The sequence below is a fragment of the Mobula hypostoma genome, chromosome 3 (assembly GCF_963921235.1).
Source record: "Mobula hypostoma chromosome 3, sMobHyp1.1, whole genome shotgun sequence".
NCBI lineage: Eukaryota > Metazoa > Chordata > Chondrichthyes > Myliobatiformes > Myliobatidae > Mobula > Mobula hypostoma.
This window is the reverse complement of record NC_086099.1, coordinates 167,797,213-167,817,223: the sequence shown is the minus strand read 5'-3', so window position 1 is coordinate 167,817,223 and position 20,011 is coordinate 167,797,213. Positions and strand designations below refer to the sequence as shown.

General features: G+C 41.9%; 1 protein-coding gene across 3 annotated transcripts in view; it reads left to right on the top strand.

Moving 5' to 3' along the window:
* The first annotated feature begins 6,032 nt into the window (after positions 1–6,032).
* Positions 6,033–20,011, top strand: part of tbc1d5 (TBC1 domain family, member 5) — a 485,913-nt gene continuing 471,934 nt past the window's right edge. For 2 of the 3 annotated variants that reach the window (XM_063044064.1, XM_063044062.1), the window contains exon 1: positions 6,047–6,203. The gene's annotated coding sequence lies outside the window, so the exon portion shown is untranslated. Of the gene's footprint in view, positions 6,204–20,011 lie in introns of all 3 variants that reach the window. The other variant, XM_063044063.1, reaches the window with a different exon arrangement.

Here is a 20,011-nt window from a genome sequence, read left to right as displayed (position 1 = left end):
GCCCTGTGGCAATGGAGCTCATGTGACGGCAGCAGGCTTGAGGAGCTGGAAGCTGCTAGCATGAACTCTGCACATAGGTGGCTCACATAAGATGGTCACTACCTTGTTGAGTTTTCTGAGCAACAACAGGGTTGAGGCAGCTATGTGAGTGTCCGGGCAGCCCTTTTTAGGGATAGCACTGCCTGCCCTGGAAGGGAAAGCCCCTAGAAAAGATGGGGTAAAGAAAGCTTGCTCAGATTTCACCTGGCTGGCTCACTACAGCCAGCAAGTCTTCACCACTGCGGTAAGAAGTTTAAGAAGATGAAACTGATTGTTGCCACATGGAATGTGTGAACAATACTGGATAATGACTCAAGACCAGAAAGGAGAACTGCTTTGAATTCTCTCTCCCAATACATTATTTAAGGTGTGTTTGCCAAAGTTAAAATTGGCTCTTGAACCAAATGGGCCATAGACAATACTGAGGCAGGATGTGAAAATTCTTAACTTCCTGATCACATTAGTCTGTGCAGCTTCACACCAATAGAGCACCAAGGTCCTCCTGTAATTTCTGCCGAGGCTCCAATATGGTCGTAGTATTAGCAAGTGGGTAAACCCCAATATGTAAATAGCCATATCTACAGATTTGAAATGGAGGCATGGAAATGACAGATTAACAGAGGAAATATTGCTCTTTATACTTTTGGTTTTAACAGTGCCAGGGTGACATCAGAATTGTTACCTGATTATTTATAGAAATTCTGGAAGAATATTGCATTTGTGAAGCTGGAAGTTCAGCAAGCAATCACTATTATTGGTCTGTCCTTCCCATTTCTCTCTTCTCTTGCCTGAAGACAAGGTAATTTACTTTGGGTAGAGGGGAAGAAGCTGTTCCTGAATCGCTGAGTGTGTGCCTTTAGGCTTCTGTACTTCCTCCTGATGGTAGCGATGAGTATATGGCATAACCTGGGTGATAGAGATCCTTAATGATGGCCACCACCTTCTCGAGGTATTGCTTCTTGAAGATGTCCTGGATGCTATGGAGGCTAGCACCCATAAAATTATGGCTCATGGGTATTTTAAGTACATTTATGGATGAGATGGTGAAATCTTAATATAAAATTCTATCAACATAAAAGCAATAGTCAATTTATACAGTCCTGAATTTTTAAAAAAAAATATGGGACTAGATTCAGAGGAATTGCTGTTAGGTACACATTACTTATGATGATTTGAACAATTCGGCAAGTGTCAAGACCACTCCCTGAATCAAATGGCAGGAATACCGCAATGAGACAGGTAGTCATGTTGGACTTCAGAAGAAGGGCTCATTAAATTTTCATAACTAGCTGCTGACGTGGAATTGGCCTGACACCAGGAGCTCAGTGAATCAGGGAATAGCAGCTCTTAAAGAATGTATGGTAGCTTCTATGAATATTGGTCATAACTGACATTGTCTTAAAGTGAATCATAGCGAATGCTGAAAACTGTTTGAATGTTTTCAGCATGTGTAAAGGAACGGCTTTGTTTTGATGCTTTATCCTTCCCCCTACAGTCCTGACGAAGGGTTCCGGCCCGAAACGTCGACAGATCTTTTCCACGGATGCTGCTCGACCTGCTGAGCTCGTCCAGCGTGTTGTGAGTATTGTTTTGATGCTTTATGTTGGTGTTCCTTTATAAGGAGCTACAGCATGGTAAATTAGGTCATTATCTTAGAACATGGAACAATACAACACAAGAATAGCTCCCATAGCCAACCATTATGTCAACCTAAACTAATCACATCTGCCTGCATGTAGTACGTATCTCTCCATTCCCTGTCTGTTCACTGGTCAGCCTAAATGCCTCTTAAAAGTTGGCATTGTAGCTACCTACACCATTTGCCCAGCATGGCATTCGGGCACCTACAAGTCGGTGTAAAAAAAAAGGCTTTAAAAAAAGTTTAATTCCTTTAAACATTTTCCCCATCACTTTAAAGCTCTGCCCTCCACAATTTGTCATTTCTACCCAAGGAACAGACTCTGACAATATTTCCTATCTATGCTTCTCATTATTTGATATATTTCCACCTAATCATCCCTCTGCCTTTGATACCCTGGAGAAAACAATCCAAGTCTGCCTAACCTTCCCTTGTAGCTAATACTCTCTAATCCATACAACATTCTAGTGAACCTTTTGCATAGTCTCCAAAGCCTCCATATCCTTCCTGTAATGTGGCGACCAAACCTACACACAATATCCTAAATTTGACCAGACCAAAGTTTTAAACAGCTGCATTTTGCCTTCCCAACATTTATACCATCACCCTGACCAATGAAGGCAAGTATGCCAAATGCCTTCTTCATCATTCTATCTGTGTTAACACTATCAGGAAGGTTGCACTCCAAGACCTCTTCGTACATCAAAGGCCTTGAGGGTCCTACCATTTACTGTACACATTTTTCTTACATTTGACCTCACAAAGTACAACATCTCACATGGTTCAGAGAAAATTCCATCTACCATTTGTCTGCCCATATTTCCAGCAGGTCTAAATCCTGCTGAATCCTTTGTTAATGTTTCTCGTAATCTCTTCTCTTGCCTCTCTCAATAACCTGGGATAAGTCCCATCAGATCTTGAGAACCTATCCACCTTAACATTCTTCAAGAGTCCCAAAGCCTTCTCCTTCTTCATATCAGCATGCCTTAGAATATCAGCATTCCTGTCCCTGACCCTGTTATCCTCCATGTTCTTCTTCTTGATCTACACCAATGAAAAGTACTCATTTAGTCAAAGTCCTCACCCACCTCCTCCAGCTCCATTCATAAATTCCCTCCTTTGTCCGCAACTGTCCTATCCTCTTCCTCATAATCCTTTTGCTTTCAATATATGTTTTAAAGGGCTTGCGATTTCCTCTAATCCTATTTGCCAAGGATAATTTCATGGACCCTTCCAGCCCTCCTGATTACTGGTTTAAGTTCTCTCTTGCTTCCCTTATATTCCTCAAAGGCTTTGTCAGATTTCAGCTTTCCTAAATCTTGCATGTTTCATTTTCCTTCTTGACCAAATTGGAACCATTTTTCATCATCCAAGGTACCCCTAGCCTGCCGGGCTCATCTTTCTTCCTCGCAGGAGGATGTTACTTCTGAATTCTGATCAACTGGCCTTTAAATAACTGCCACCTTTAACATTGGATTTACTCAAAAACCTCTCTCCAATTTAGTACACTAAACCCCACTACGACTGAGGTCCAGACTTATTTTATCCATAACTATCAGAAAACCTAAGAGTTATCATCATTATTCCTGACTCTCCCACTGAAACTCCAATCACCTGGCCAGGTTTCATTCCCCACTCTACTCACTCCACCTTGCTACATCTGCCTCCCTTTTTTTCCTCTTTCCTTTGACCAACTTCACTGGCCATTGTCTCCCAATTCCCCTACCTGGTGCAACTTGTCTGATAACTTATACCCCTCATCAGTCATCCAGCCACCTCAGACTCTGTTCTCACCATTCTGTATGCCAGCCATCTTACCTTTCCATTCTCAGTTCTGGTGTTTTGTTTCAACCCAAAATGTTGACAATTCCTTTCTTCCCAAAAAATCCAACCTGACCTTCTGAATTCCTCCAGCAGATTGTTACTTCCCCTTCTACATGGTAGAAAATATCTGACACACTCAGTTTTGTGAATACAAGAACAGCTCAATATCCTTAGGCATTATGTGAGACCATATCTAGGATTGGTAGATTGGTATTTATTTATTACATCATCTAAACACACATTCTCCCCTTTTCGTCTTCTTATGGTACACCTTACTACAGTAACTCACAATGTAAACTTACCTTTTTAATGAAGGAAGCACGTTGTCTCACATTAGATATCATGTTCTCTTTTAACTTCCAATACTTTCACTAATTTTAAACAAAGGCAGCTGATACCAGAAAGCTGGGTATGTTCAAAGTTGAGTTTATTGTCATATGCACAGGTGCTATGAAAAAATTTCTTTCAGCAGCAGTATTTTTACAAGAAAGAACACAATTAGAACAAGAAGTTTATTTTAGTGAAAAGTGATCATAGTATTCCTAAACCCTAGTGATTAAGGTTGTGCTGGTTGGTTTAAGAACCAAATGGTTGAAGGGAAGTAGCTGTTCTTGAACTTATGGTGTGGGAATTCAGGCTCCTGAATCTGATAATTGATGGTAGCTGCAGGAAGACTGCATTGCCTGGGTGGTGGGGATCTTTGATAATAAATGCTGTGTTTTTGAGGCAGTATCTCCTATAGGTATTACCGCTGACAAGGAGAGATATGCCTGCAATCATTGTGTAGAGTCATGCATGTACTCTCTGCAGCTTCATACATCCCTCTGCACTTCAATTGTCATACCAGACATTGATGCAACCAGGTAGGATACTTTCAACTGTACACTTGGAGAAGTTTGTTAGAGTGTTCAATGACACCTGAACCTCAATGTTTTACTGATATTGAATGAGAGGTGTTGTGGCCCCACGCTCACTCCATTCAGCTGATTCAACACCAGCTGTGATTCATCCTACACCGGGGATGTCAATGGTGAATTTGTATCTCATTGGAACTGTTCTTAGCCACACAGTCACGTGTGTATAGAGTCAAGCAGGGAGCTCAGCACACAGCCTTGGCACGTAACTGTGTTCATGGTCAGTGATTGTGAAGTGTTATTAATATCCCCCATTAATTGAAGTCTACTGAAGAAGTCTCATATCCAGTTGTAGAGGGAAGTACAGAAGATCAGGTCTTGAAGCTTGATAATTAATTTATATGGGATGATTGTGTTGAATGACGAGCTGTAGTTGATAAACAGCAGCCTAACATACAGTATGAGTTCCTACTGTCTAGATTGTCCAGAGCACAGTGAAGAGGCAAAGAAATCACATCTGCTGTTGACTTACTGTAGCAGTAGGGAGACTGAAGTGAATCCAGAGATCTGAAGCAGGAGTTGATTTGCACCATAATCAAACTCTTGAAGCACTTTATTACAGTTGATGTAAGCACTGTCGGATGGTAGTCATCGAGCCAGGTCACAAGGCTCTTCTTGGGCACCAGTAGAATAGTTGACTTTTTGAATCAGATGGAAACCTCAGACAGTAGAAGCAAGAGGTTGAATATGTTTGTAAATACTCCATCCAGTTGGTCTGCACGGATCTTCAGTACTCAGTCAGCTATACTATCTGAATTTTGTGGATTCACCCTGTTGAAGAATGGCCAAATATCTATCTCAAAGATTTGAGATTACAAGGTCATCTGAAGATGTTGGGGTCATGTGGGTGGGTCGTAGCTTCCCCTATCAAAAGCACATAAAGTGGCCAAGGAACTGCAATTTCAATTTAATTCAGACAAATGCAAGGTGTTGCATTTGGAAAGTCAAATCAAGGCAGGTCTTTTGCACTAAATAGTAAGGTCCTGAATCAAGGAACAGAGGGATTTGGGAGTTAAGTTTCAGATACATGAACAGAAACTACTATGAAAATTGACTTAAATTCACTAACACTATCCTTCAGTTCTTCAGAAATGTCCTCAAAAACCTGTATTTTAAAAATAATATTGGCATTCTCTTCAAACCTTCTATACTTAGGGGCTTAATCATAACAAAGGCACATATAATGGATATTATTCACCAAATTGGTCAACTGGCCTGCTTTTAGAACAAATTTCCATGATTCTGCTTTTTCTATATATGGATATGGATGTTGCCTTGATTCAAACCCCTGAATTACTTTCAATAATATGAACAAATGAATCGAGCTAGTGTAATAATAAAATACAGATTTCAAGTGTGTAAATATGCATAATAAAAATAATGGATTCGACGTACAGCACAGAAACCGGCCACCAAGTCCACCACTACCATTCTCCAGTACTCCGCCTCTAGCTTTCTGTACCCTGGCGTTTCATGTGTTCAATGAAATGCCGGTTGAGGTGAATTCACACCCATTCACGCAGAGCGTTGCAAGTCAGATCAGGTCCTGCCTTTCGATTTACGCTTTCCTTCGCAAGGAACCGCCCGCACTGCACTCGGTGCGCAAGCGTATTGTCGATTGCCAGCCTTTCGGTTGTGCGCAGGCGGAGTTCCGGTTTGCCGGCAAGAGGCGAAGGTGGTACGCAGCCGTGCTGCCGGTTGTCTGGCGAGCGGCAGCAGCGGCGCGGTACGAGACATTCCTGTTTCTGGGACAGGGTACAGGAGGCGGAGTCCGAACGGCGGATCAGGTAAACAAACACAGTCAGCTCCGCTGGGCCTGAGCTCAGCTGTAGGAGCTGGGGGTTGGGGGACGCTATTGGGTGGTGCTGCACATAGCCAGTCTTTGAGTGTCCCATCTGTGAGTTGCTCTCAGGCCTAGAACTAAGGCTTTTCGTGAGAACGAGTAAAAGCAGAGATCTGAGGTTCTGATTGGTTCCATCCACCAAGGTCATGAAGTTATTTCTTGGTGATTGATGAAGTCTTGATTTATTTTTGAGGATGAAGTTGACATGCATGGGTCCTGTGTGGCGCGGTTACAGCTGCATTTAAACGAACATAAACTTTTTTCTCTCTTCCTCTCCTTCATTTACTGTTTTGGTGGTTCTACCAAACAGCATTCGCTCCAAACGAGGAAGTGTCTTTTTAAGAGGGTAAAGTTAATGACAATAGAAACCTATTGTAGTCCTCAGTAATCAGTACGTTCTGAGTATATGGGAAAGTTATGTAAGATTCTGGAAAAACAAATGACATGCAGATACCAATTAGTTTGATCTGTAGAATTTAAACGAAGAGAGAAAATGCGTTTGTAAACACTCAACAGATCACTAAACTGTTGAAAGAGAAAGGAAGTTAAAATTTCAGTTGGAAAATTCAGAATGTTTCTAGCTTATTCTGTTTTAATTTCAGATTTCTAACATCCAGTTTTTTATTAAATTTTGTGATGTAAAAGAAACATGCATTTATAAATGAATTTTCATAACCAAGCAGTACCAAAGTAGTTCCCAATCAGCGACTGCACTTGAAATGTACTTTATTATAATATCAGGATCAGCTTTAATATCACTGACATATGTCATGAAATTTGTTGTTTTGGGGCAGCAGTATATTGCAATACATAAAAAAACTATAAATCACAATAAGAAATGTATAGTGCAAAAAGAACAAACACAAAAAATGGTGAGGTCATGTACACAGGGAAGAAACTGCTTCTGAAATGGTGAGTGTGCGTCTTCAGGCTCCAGTACCACCTCCTTGATGGTAGCTATGAGAGAGGGCATGTCCTGGTTGATGGGGATTCTTACTGATGGATACTGCCTTTTTGAGGCGTTGCCTTTTGATGGTGTCCTCGATGCTGGGGAGGCTAGTGCCCATGATGGAGTTAGCTGAGTTTACAACTTCCTATATCTTTTTCCAGTCTTGTGCAGTTGCCTCTCCATACCAGATGGTGATGCAACCAGTTAGAATGCTCTCGACATACACCTGCAGAAACTTGCGAGAGACTTTGGTGGCATACCCATATGAAATATAGCTGCTGTCATGCCTCCTTTGTAATTGAATCAGTATATTGGATCCAGGATTGATTTTCAGAGATGTTGACACCCAGGAACTTGAAACTGCTCACCTTTTCCATTACTAATCCCTCGATAAGGACTGGTGTGTATTCCCTCGACTTCCCCTTCTTGAAGTCCACAATCTATTTCTTGGTGCAAGGTTGTTGTTGTGACACCACTCACCCATCTGATTTTTCTTGCTCCTGTACATTTCCTCATCACCGTCTGAAATTCTGCCAGCAGCAGTTGTGCCATCGGCAAATTTCTTGCTGTTGTTTGATGTGTGCCCAGCTACACAGTCATGGGTGTAGTGAGAGTAGAGCAGTGGGCTAAGAGTCCTTGAGGTGTGCCAGTGTTGATTGCCAGCAAGGAGGAGATGTTATATCTGATTCACACTGACTGTGGTCTCCCAGTGAGGAAGTTAAGAATCCAAAGTATGGAAAGTGACAGGAGCCATCACACAGCCAACAAAAACTATAACATGATAATGTTTTTGTAGTGATTGAGGGGCAGGTATTCACTGGGTTGCTAGAATATCTCTCACTCTTTGTCAAACTAGTGATACAGGATCTTTTAAGTCATACAAGGGAGCAAATGGGGCTTCCATTTCAGCATTACATCTAAAAGACCTGTTTTGAGAGACAGGTATACATACAAATATAGTTCTTCAATAGAAGTGTGCCCTTTTCTTTCAAATGAATCAGAATTAGGTTTATTATCAATGATATGTCATGAAATTTTTGTTTAGTGCCAGCAGTACAGTGCAAAACATAAATATTATCATAAGTTACATAACTAAATAGTGGAAGCGACATTACCTTGCTGTTAACAAGAAGATGACCTCAATAGCAGGAAGGGTAAGGATTGTGCCTGTGATGGAACTGTCTTGCGTTTACAATCCTCTGTAGCCTTTTGTGATCCTGTGCATTGCAGGCACCACACCACACTGTAATCCAACCAGCCAGAATGCTCTGCACTGTACATTTGTAGTAACTTGCAAGAGTAGTTGGTGACATAACAGATCTAAAATTCCTAATGAAGTAAAGTTGCTGGTTTGTGTTCCGTATGATTCCATCAGTGTGTTGGGCCCAACATAGATCCTCTGAGATGTTGACACCAGGGAAATCGAAGCTGCTCACCGTTTCCACTGCTGACCTCTCAATGAGGACTGGTGTGTGTTCTTCTGACTTCTCATCTTTGAAGTCCACGATCAATTTCTTTGTCTTGCTGGTATTGAGTGTGAGGTTGTTGCTCTGACAGTACTCAACCAACTGATCTGTCTTACTTCTGTATGCCCCCTTGTCACCATCTAAGATTCTGCCAACCACAATGGTGCCAACAGTGAATTTATAGATGGTGTTTGAGTTGTGCCTAGCCACACAATCATGGGTGTAGAGAGCACGCCCTTGAATTGCACCTGTGTTGATTGTTAACAAAGTGTTGTTATTGATCCATGCTGACTGTGGTCTCTTGATAAGAAAGTTGAGGACCCTGTAGCAGACAGAGGTCCAGGTTTTGAAGTTCGTTGATGAATACTGAGGGGATGGTGTTGTTGATATATGTTTTGCTGTTGTCCACGTGCTCCATAGTTGAGTGGCGAGCTGGTGAAATTGCATGTGCTGTGGATCTGTTGTGGTAGGTCCTTGCTCAGCTAGAAGTTAATTCTAGCCAAGGTTAACCTCTCAAAACGTTTAATCAAAGTAGATGTGAGTGTTACCGAGTGATAGTCATTGAAGCAGATCAGCCTACTCTTCTTGGGCACCCGCATGATCTCTGCCCTTTTGAAGCAGGTGGGAACCTCCGACAATAGCTGTGGGAGTTTGATAATTTCATTAAAAGCTCCAGACAGCTAGTTGGCACAGATTTACAGTACCCTGCCATGTATACCATTGGGGCCTGATGCCTTGTGAGGATTCACCCTCTGGAAGATGTTCTCATGTCGGCCTCTGAGACAGAGATCACAGGGTCAACAGATGCTGCAAGGATTAGGACAGGGATAGTATTATTCTCCCTTTCACAGTGTGTATAAAAGCATTAAGCACAGGGGGGAGTGAGACCACTTACCTTTACAATTGTGCAGAATGTTTGTGAACCCTGTAGAATTTTCTCTAGTTTTGCATATATATGGCCTAAAATGTGATTAGATCTTCATTCAAGTCCTAAAACCAGATAGAAAACTCAATTAAATAAATAATACAAAAGAACATAATGTTTGTTCATTTATTTGTTGGGACATGTATTTCTTGGAAAAAGTATGTGAACCTTTGTTTTCAGTAACTGGTGTGACTCACTTGTACAGCAGTAACTTCAACCAAACATTTCTGGTAACTGTTGATCAGTCCAATACGTTGGCAGTCCTCCTTGCAAAACTGCTTCAACTTTGGGATGTTCCATGCATGAACTGCTTGCTGCAGGTCCTTCCACATTTCCATACGATTAAGGTCAGGACTTTGACTCAGCCATTCCAAAACACGAATTTTCTTCTTTTTAAATCATTCTGTTGTTGATTTACTCATGTCCTTTGGATCATTGTCTTGTTGCATTATCACATGATGGACTGCTACCCTGACATTCTCCTGTACAATATCTTGATACAATTTTGAATTCATTGTTCCTTCAACGACTGCAAACTGTCCAGACCCTGAGGCAGCAAAGCAGCCCCAGACCATGATGCTCCTTCCACCATGATTCACGGTTGGGGTGAGGTTTTGGTGTTGCTGTACAGTGCCCTTTTCCCTTCAAACATAGCAATGTGCATTTCTGCCAAAGATTTCAACCTTCAGAAATATAGAAAACCTACAGCACAATACAGGCCGTTTCGGCCCACAAAGCTGTGCCGAACATGTCCTTACCTGAGAAATTACCTAGGGTTCCCCATAGCCCTCTATTTTTCTGAGCTCCATATACCTGTCCAGGAGTCTCTTAAAAGACCCTATTGTATCTGCCTCCATCACCGTCACCGGCAGCCCATTCCATGCACTCACCACTCACTGCATAAAAAAAAACTTACCCCTGACATCTCCTCTGTACCTACTTCCAAGCACCTTAAAACTGTGCCCTCTCGTGCTAGCCACTTCAGCCCTGGGAAAAAGCCTTACTATCTACACGATCAATGCCTCTCATCATCTTATACACCTCTATTGGGTCACCTCTCATCCTCCGTTGCTCCAAGGGAAAAAGGCTGAGTTCACTGAACATATTCTCATAAGGCATGCTCTCCAATCCAGGCAATGTCTTTGTAAATCTCCTCTGCATCCTTCCTGTAGTGAGGCGACCAGAACTGAGCATAGTACTCTAAGTGGGGTCTGACCAGGGTCCTATATAGCTGCAACATTACCTCTCGGCTCCTAAACTCAATCCCACGATTGATGAACGCCAATGCACCATATGCCTTCTTAACCACCAAATCAACCTGCGCAGCAGCGTTGAGTGTCCTAAGGACTTGGACCCCAATATCCCTCTGATCCTCCACACTGCCAAGAGTCTTACCATTAATACTATATTCTGTTGTTATATTTGACCTACCAAAATGAACCACCTCACACTTATCTGGGTTGATCTCCATCTACCACTTCTCAGCCCAGTTTTGCATCCTATAGATGTCCTGCCGTAACCTCTGACAGCTCTCCACACTGTCCACAGCACCTCCAACTTTTGTGTCATCAGCAAATTTACCAACCCGTCCCTCCACTTCATCCAGGTCATTTATAAAAATCACAAAGAGTAGGGGTCCCAGAACAGATCCCTGAGGCACGCCACTGGTCACTGACCTCCATGCAGAATATGACCCATCTACAACCACTCTTTGCCTTCTGTGGGCAAGCCAGTTCTGGATCCACAAAGCAATTTCCCCTTGGATCACATGCCTCCTTACTTTCTCAATAAGCCTTGCATGGGGTACCTTGTAAAGTGCCTTACTGAAATCCACATACACTACATCTACTGCTCTACCATCATCAATGTATTTAGTCACATCTTCATAAAATTCAGTGAGGCTGGTAAGGCATGACTTGCCCTTCACAGCCATGCTGACTATTCCTAATCATACTATGCCTCTCCAAATGTTCATAAATCCTGCCTCTCAGGATCTTCTCCATCAATTGGTCTATAATTTCCTGGGCTATCTCTACTCCCTTTCTTGAATAACTGAACAACATCCACAACCCTGGGGTTGGCGGCTATGCACCTCCATCTCCTTCGATCCTGCGACAGTACCGAGTATAGCCTCCCCTCCAGTTTGTTCTTGCTGGCTGCCTTGGCACTGCCTGCTGCCACCCCCGCCGAACTCAAGCCCAAGGCCGTGTCAGCGTCCAGCCGCGGCTGCCTCTTCAAGCTCGGCCCTTCCCTAGGCGGAGGCCCCGGGCAGGTCCAGGCACACGGTGCAGCGCCCAAGTCCATCTCAATGGCTCCTCATGCGGCTTTAGACAATCTGGACAACACAGACACCTATGTCAGGATGCTGTTCATCGACTATAGCCAGCATTTAATACCATTATTCCCACAATCCTGATTGAGAAGTTACAGAACCTGGACCTCAGTACCTCCCTCTCCCCCTAACCGGAAGTCCACAATCTGTGTGGATTGGAGACAACATCTCCTCCTCGCTAACAATCAACACTGGTGTACCTCAGGGGTCTATGCTTAGCCCACTGCTCTACTCTCTCTCTATACCCATGACTATGTGGTTAAATACCATCTATAAATTTGCTGACGATACAACCATTGCTGGTAGAATCTCAGATGGAGACGAGAGGGCGTACAGGAGTGAGATATGCCGACTAGTGGAGTGGTGCTGCAGCAACAGCCTTGCACTCAATATCAGTAAGACGAAAGAGCTGATTGTGGATTTCAGGAAGGGTAAGATGAAGGGACATATACAAATCTTCATAGAGGGAGCAGAACTGGAGAGAGTGAACAGTTTCAAGTTCCTGGGTGTCAAGGTCTTTGAGAATCTAACCTGGTCCCAACATATCGATGCAGTTATAAAGAAAGCAAGACAGCAACTATACTTCATTAGGAGTTTGAAGAGATTTAATATGTCAACAGATACACTCAAAAACTTCTATAGATGTACAGTTGAGAGCATTCTGACAGGCTGCATCACTGTCTGGTATGGAGGGTCACAGGACCGAGAGAAGCTGCAGAGGGTTGTAAATCTAGTCAGCTCCATCTTGGGTACTAGCCTACAAAGCACCCAGGACATCTTCAGGGAGTGGTGTCTCAGAAAGGCAGTGTCCATTATTAAGTATCTCCAGCACCCAGGGCATGCCCTTTTCTCACTGTTACCATCAGGTAGGAGATACAGAAGCCTGAAGGCACACACTCAGTGATTCAGGAACAGCTTCTTTACCTCTGACATCCAATTCCTAAAAGGACATTGAACCCTTGGACACTACCTCACTTTTTAAAAAATATATTCCTGTTTTTTTGCATGAATTTTTAATATATTTAATATACATATGCTGTAATTGATTTATTTTATTATTTTATTTTTTCTATATTATGTATTGCATTGAACTGCTGCTGCTAAGTTAACAAATTTCATGACACATGGTGATAATAAATCTGATTCTGAATCTGATTATATTTAAGGCAGAGGTTGATAGATTCTTGATTAATCAGGACATGAGGGAAAATGGGGAGAAGTCAGGTGATTGGGTCTAAGGAAAAATATGGATGGCAGAGCAGACTCAATGGGCCAAAGGCTTAATTCTGCACCTATATCTTATGGTCTATTTTGTGACATTATGTTGCAGCTGTATTGTCATTGGTGAAGCTGCATGGTGTACTCTGACCCTTCATCCCAGTGAGTCAATGTGACTTTGGTGTCTATCCACTCAGTTACAATTTCCTGCATTCTGCCATATCCCTCCAAGACTCGCCTCTCTAATGCCTACCTATCCAAGTGCCTCTTAAGTGATACCCCTGTACCTGCCTCAACTGCTTCTTCTGCCAACTCATTCCAGGTATTCATCATTCTGTGCATGAAAAAGTTGCCTCTCAGGTCCCTATTAAATCTCCCCCCCCCCCCACCCTAAATCTATGCCCCTAGTTTAGGACTCCTTATAGATAGCTGAGTAAGACAGGCATTGACAATTACACAGCTGTTGATAGTCAGTATTCTCTGCTCATTTTCAGAGTTCTCTGATCATCAAAGTCATTGTAAAGTGTGGTGGAATCTGGAGGGTGTTGTTGGGAATGTGTGGAGAATAAAATCAGATTAGTGTAAATGACTCTGGGTTGAAGGATTTGTTTCTGTGTTCTAACTATGTGAACATAACTGAGCTTGGTCAGATTTTGTGTACATTTTATATTATAGTTTATTAACTTGTTGTCAAGGTGAAAATGTTTATTTTTTCCTTATCTACTGAAATAAATAGTAATATACAACTTTACTAATCTATGAGGTAACTAGTTTATTTGTTACTCTGATGATGAAGCACTGCTTGTCAGAGTCTAGCAGTGCTGCTGAATTTATCAATTATAGTGATAACATCAGAGCACATGCTTTCTCATGACAGGGAAGACTGTGAAAAGACTGCTATCCCAGCTGAAATTGGTTAAGTTAGTGGTGAATGAGTATTAATAGATACTTTATTGATCCCAGAAGAAATTACAGTGTCACAGTAGCATTACAAGTGCACAGATATACAAATATTAGAAGGAAGAAAGAAGGGATGATAGCAGTTGGTTTGTGGAGGTGTGGATGGTAGGTGCAATGCAAGGAAGGGATGTAGACAGTGGTAACTTGTGTCATTCATCCACGTGTTGAATTGGAGGGGGAAGGAGAGGAGCCATTGGTGCTGAGGAAACATTGGGTGCCTCAGCAATTGGAGTGGTGTGCTGAGGGAGGTCTGAACAGGAAGGCAATTGTCAGACCTATTGAAGAATTGACTTAACTCATTAGCCCATTCACAGCAGAATTCAGAGGCTTACGGCTAGGTTGATTGAAGTCAGTGATGCTCGTCATGACTGTCCACACTTCCCGTGTGCTACTCTGAACTTGTAATATAATGGAACATCATTTCTCCATATCATGCAACACACAAATTGCTGGTAAAACGCAGCAGGCCAGGCAGCGTCTATAGGAAGAAGCACAGTCGATGTTTCAGGCCGAGACCCTTCATCAGGACTAACTGAAAGAAGAGGTAGTAAGAGATTTGAAAGTGGGAGGGGGAGGGGGAGGGGGAGATCCGAAATGATAGGAGAAGACAGGAGGGGGAGGGATAGAGCCAAGAGCTGGAAGTTGATTGGCAAAAGGAATACAAGGCTGGAGAAGGGAGAGGATCATGGGACAGGAGGCCTAGGGAGAAAGAAAGGGGGAGGGGAGCACCAGAGGAAGATGGAGAGAAGGCAAGGAGTTATTGTAAGAGGGACAGAGGCAGAAAAAAGAAAAAATAATAAATAAATAAGGGATGGGGTGAGAACGGGAGGAAGGGCATTAACGGAGTTAGAGAAGTCAATGTTCATGCCGTCAGGTTGGAGGCTACCCAGACGGAATATAAGGTGTCTTTCCTCCAACCATATCATGTTAGTTTTATAACTTGCTACAAAGCTAAATGGAAACATGCTGCTCAGGTTATGTGATTAAAGAAATTAAGTAATATTTTATTTTGAAACAATTATATATTTTTTTCAGATATAGCATTGATTAATACAATTTAGCCTTCCAGTATTGGTATAAGATTTTAATTTAATCCAGAAATTCTCTTTACAGTAGTTATTATAAAACAAAGTTTTATTGTTGAGAGAGAAGATGTTTTTGTGACACTTTGCTTCTCCAGAAGAGATGAAACCTTCATTAAGTTAGGATCCATTAGTTGCCTTTCCTGCTCTGATACCTGACCATGTGACCAGCTTCAGTGAAGTTTGGTGGAGTATCATAACTGAACCCAAGGGATTATTAACCTTGACAATTTCCTCATTTCACCACTTTAGAACACTGTCTTGAGATCATTTTTAGATTATTATCCTAATGGACATTAGCTCACAAAGTATTATCAGGGAATCAAATAATCTATTTTTGTTCTAAAAGTGAATGTATTAATTTAAGATGTTGTTTTTCCTTCGCAATGAAAATTGACATTCATAAACTTAAGAGTTTCTCTCATGTGACTTGCAGGGAGCTCCATGAAGATACTGGAAGCAGTGTAATTTCTTACAGAACAGCCACCCCTTATCTACTTGGATAGTGCCATAAAATTATACAGCATGGAAACAGGCCCTTTCCAAGCCACATTCATTGCCAGCATTTGACCCATAACCTTCTAAAGCTTTCCAATCTATGTATCTGTCCAATTGCCTTTTATAAAGTTGTTATTGTACCTGTCTCATCTACTTTGTGTAAAAAAAAGTGGTTCTCAAGTTCCTCTTAAATGTTTTTACTCTCACCTTAAACCTATGGCCTTTTGTTCTTGATTCTCCGACTCTGGTAAAAAGACAGAGTGACTTCACCCTATCTATGCCCCTCATTGATTTCATACACTTTTGTAAGATTAACTCTTGATCTCCTGTGCTCTAAGATATAAAGTCTTGGCTTGTCCAACTTCTCTTAACTTAGTCTCTCAAATCCTGACACATCTTCACAAACCTTTTCTGCACTATTTCCAATTTAATAACATTTTTCCTATAGCAGAGTAAAACTGAACACAATATTCCAAAATTCAACTTTACCATTATCCTGTACAAACATACCACGACCTCCCAACTTTTATACTCGGTTCTCTGATTGTGTGCAGAAAGCCTTCTTTGCCATCCTGTTTACTTGTGACTCCATTTTCAGGGAACCATGTTCTTGCAGTCCAAGGTCCCTCTGTTCTGCGACACTTCCCAGGGCCCCGCTATTCACTCTGAATATCCTACCCAGATTTGACTTTGGAAAATGCAACACCTCACACTTATCTGCATTAAATTAAATTAGCCATTCCTTGACCCATTTACTCAGCTGATTAAGATTCCTCACCCCCATCCCCTGTAATTTTTGATAACCTTATTTGTTTACTATACCACCCACTATAGTGTCATCTGCAAATTTACTAACCATGCCTAGTACATTCTTATTCAAATTGTTGATGTAGATGATAAATAACAAAAGGCCCAGCACCAACCCCTGAGGCAGAACATTAGTCACATCAAACATTGAGATATTTGTGTACTAAGAAAAGTAAGCACTTCTTGCAGTTAGTTCTTTAGTGTTACAAGTGTTATTAAAATATTCTTGAGGGGATGTCATGCTATTGATTGTTTAAACTGGAAAATGCTCAGAACATTTCCCTTTCCTTCCAAGAATGGGTTGTCTGAGTGAACATTTAGAATTGACTAATTTCAGACTGAACCACTATTTAGAAGAAAAGCAGTAAAGCAGTTTAAAATTGTTGACTTTAAGAGGGTTGCAGAAAAAAGATGAGAGTTTTAATGTTTTATGGATGTATTGAAACTACGGCACAATACCTAGCACAATATACCAAGATAATTCGCAGGAGCATGAATTAAACAAAAATTGACACTGAACCAGTGGATCAATTGCAGAGATTTTAAGGCAGCTGCAGTGGGAACTCGTCCCCAGAGGCAACTTCAGCAGAAAGATGCCTCCAGCAGAGCCAGGAGTATGTTCCTGGCAGAGCAGAGTGTTCCAGATGGCTTCAAAAGTGAGTTCCTGGAGTGTTTAATTAAAATTATCTATTACTATATGGAGGGTTTGAAGGTTGGCTAGTATATTGAATGGATCATTAAAGCATGCTGTTGTGAGTGAGGAGGAACTTGAATTGGATTGGGTGGTGTACTGAAGGATGAAGCAGAGTGGAATTGTATGCATATGTTAGTGTTCAAAATGGTGTGCTTGGGATGATACACTTTTTAAAGCACACATTCTTAAAGGCTGGGCATACCCCCTCAATTACTTTGTGAATATTGAAGTCCGTTTTTGGTAGTTGTGTACCTCACATTTGCTAGACTCGTTCAAAAGCAACACTTCGCCTTAATGTGAAGTCGAAATTATCAACCAGGATACTATAAAGGCTATGCTTTAATTTTATGAATAGAAGAGAGACTACAGCATTACATTTAACCACAGTTCCATGCTTATCAATAATCTGAATTTGCCAAGTGGCCAAAATGACACTTCCCCTTTCTTCATTTTTACAAGCACAAAACTTCATACTGTTAGGAAATAATAAACTGATGTGCAAAATCAAGGGAAACCAAATGTATGCTGATCTGTTGACAACTGGATGACCTTTGCCTCATACAGGAGAGTGAGGAGGTGATGGGAGCTACAGGGAGGTAGTAGTCTAAGAGATGCAGGAAGCATTTAGCTGGGTGATTGTCAGGAGAGAGAAGGAGAATAGGCTGTCAGTGCAGATTATCTTGATGGCCATTCCCTCAATATTAGGTTTATGGCTTTGGATACTGTTGGGTGGAATGACCTACCGGGGAAAGCCACAGTGACCAGGTCTCAGAGACTCCCAGATGATATGTTGCCTCCTAGCTCCAAGGGTCAGGGATGTCTCAGATAGGGTCCATAGCATTCTTAAGGCGGAGACTGAGCCAGACGTTGTGATGCATATTGGTACCAACAATGTAGATAAGAAAAGGGATGAAGTGCTGAAGAGACAATATATGGAGCTAAGCAGGAAGTTGAGGACTTCAAGGACAGTAATCTCTGGATTGCAGCCTGTGCCATGCCATGAAGATTTGGCAAATGAATGTGTGGCGGAGGCAGGGGGTGGAATTGGTGCAAGTTTGTGATTTCAGATTTCTGGATCATTGGGATCTTTTCTGGGGGACACATGGCCTGTACAAAAGGGATGGGTTGCACTAATATTGTGTAACAACATGAACAATCCACTTCCCACATCTTGATCGGCAAAAGGTTTATAGGTATGTCCGGGAAGGAGACAGGCCAACTAGATTAGCGGCCATACTGGACCTGGTGCTTGGTCATGTATTGGATCTCTTGGTGGGTAAGCATTTTGGAGAAAGTGACAAATTCCCTGATTTTTACCATAGCCTTGGAGAGGGATAAGAATAGACTGAATGGAAAAGTATTTAATTGGGAAGGGAGAATTATGATGCCATTAACCAGGAAATTGAGAACATAAATTGGGAACAGATGTACTCAGGGAAATGCACAATAGAAATGTGGCGGTAGTTTAGTGAGCACTTGCATGGAGTTCTTAATTGGTTTGCCCCATTGAGGCAGGGAAAAGATGGTATGGTGAAGGAAGCATAGTTGACCTGATGTGGAACATCCGTTCAAGAGGAAGAAAGAAGCTTGCTTAATGGTTAGGAAACAAGGATCAGACAAGGATCAGGTGTTGCTCTCGAAAGTTACGAGGTAGCCAAGAAGGAACTGAAAATTTGACTTGGGAGAGCTAGAAGGCCTTGACAAATAGGATTGAAGAAAACCCTAAAGAGTTCTGTACTTAAGTGAATAACAAAGGGGAGTGAGGGTAGGACTGATCAGTGATAGAAAAGGAAACATGCATCATGTCAGAGGAAGTGGCAGAGGTTCTGAATAAATACTTTGCATCAGTATTCACTAGTGAGAGGGACCTTGACGTTCATGAGGACAGCATAAAGTGGGCTGATATGTATGTAAATATTAAGAAAGAAGATGTGCTGGAACTTTTGAAAAACATTAAGCTAGATGAGTCCCCAGGGCTAGACAGAATATATCCCAGGTTGCTAAGGCAAGTGAGGAAAGAGATAATTGCACCTTTGGGATCTTGGCCACAGGAATAGTATCATATGATTGGAGGGTGGCAAATGTTATTCCTTTATTCAAGAAAGGGAGTAGGGATTACCCTGGGAATTATAGACCACTGAATCTTACTTCAGTGTTGAGCAACGTGTTGGAAAAGATTCTTAGAGATAGGATTTATAAGCATTTGGAGAAGCCTAGTTTGATTAGGGATCAACGGCATGGCTGTGTGAGGGTTAAGTCATGCTTCGTGAGCCTGTGTGAATTTTTTTTGAGAATACGATAGAGCACTTTGAAGTTAAAGCAGTGGGTTTGGTGTACATGGATTTTAGTAAGGCATTTGATAAGATTCCCTGTGTTTGGCTCTTTCAGAAAGTCAGGAGGCATGGAATCCAGGGAAACTTGGCTGTGTGGATTCAGAATTGGCTTGCCCATAGAAGGCAGAGAGTGATTGTAGTTGTAGTGTCTTCTGCCTGTAAATTGATGACTAGTGCTGTTCTGCAGTGTAGTAGTTTGCCATAGGTTACAACAGGACACTTGCTAGGTGCAGACCTGGGCTGAAAGTGGCAGATGGTGTTCAACCCAGAAAACTGTGTATTGATTCACTTTGGAAAGTCCAAATTGAATGCCGTATACAGGGTTAATTGCAGGATTCTTAGTAAAGTGGAGATACAGAGGGATCTTGGGGTCCATATCCAGAAATCCCACAAAGTTGCTGTGCAAGTTGATAGAGTGGTTAAAAAGGTATATGGTGTGTTAGCCTTCATTAGTCAGGGTACTTGAGGTCAAGAACCCCAAGGTAATG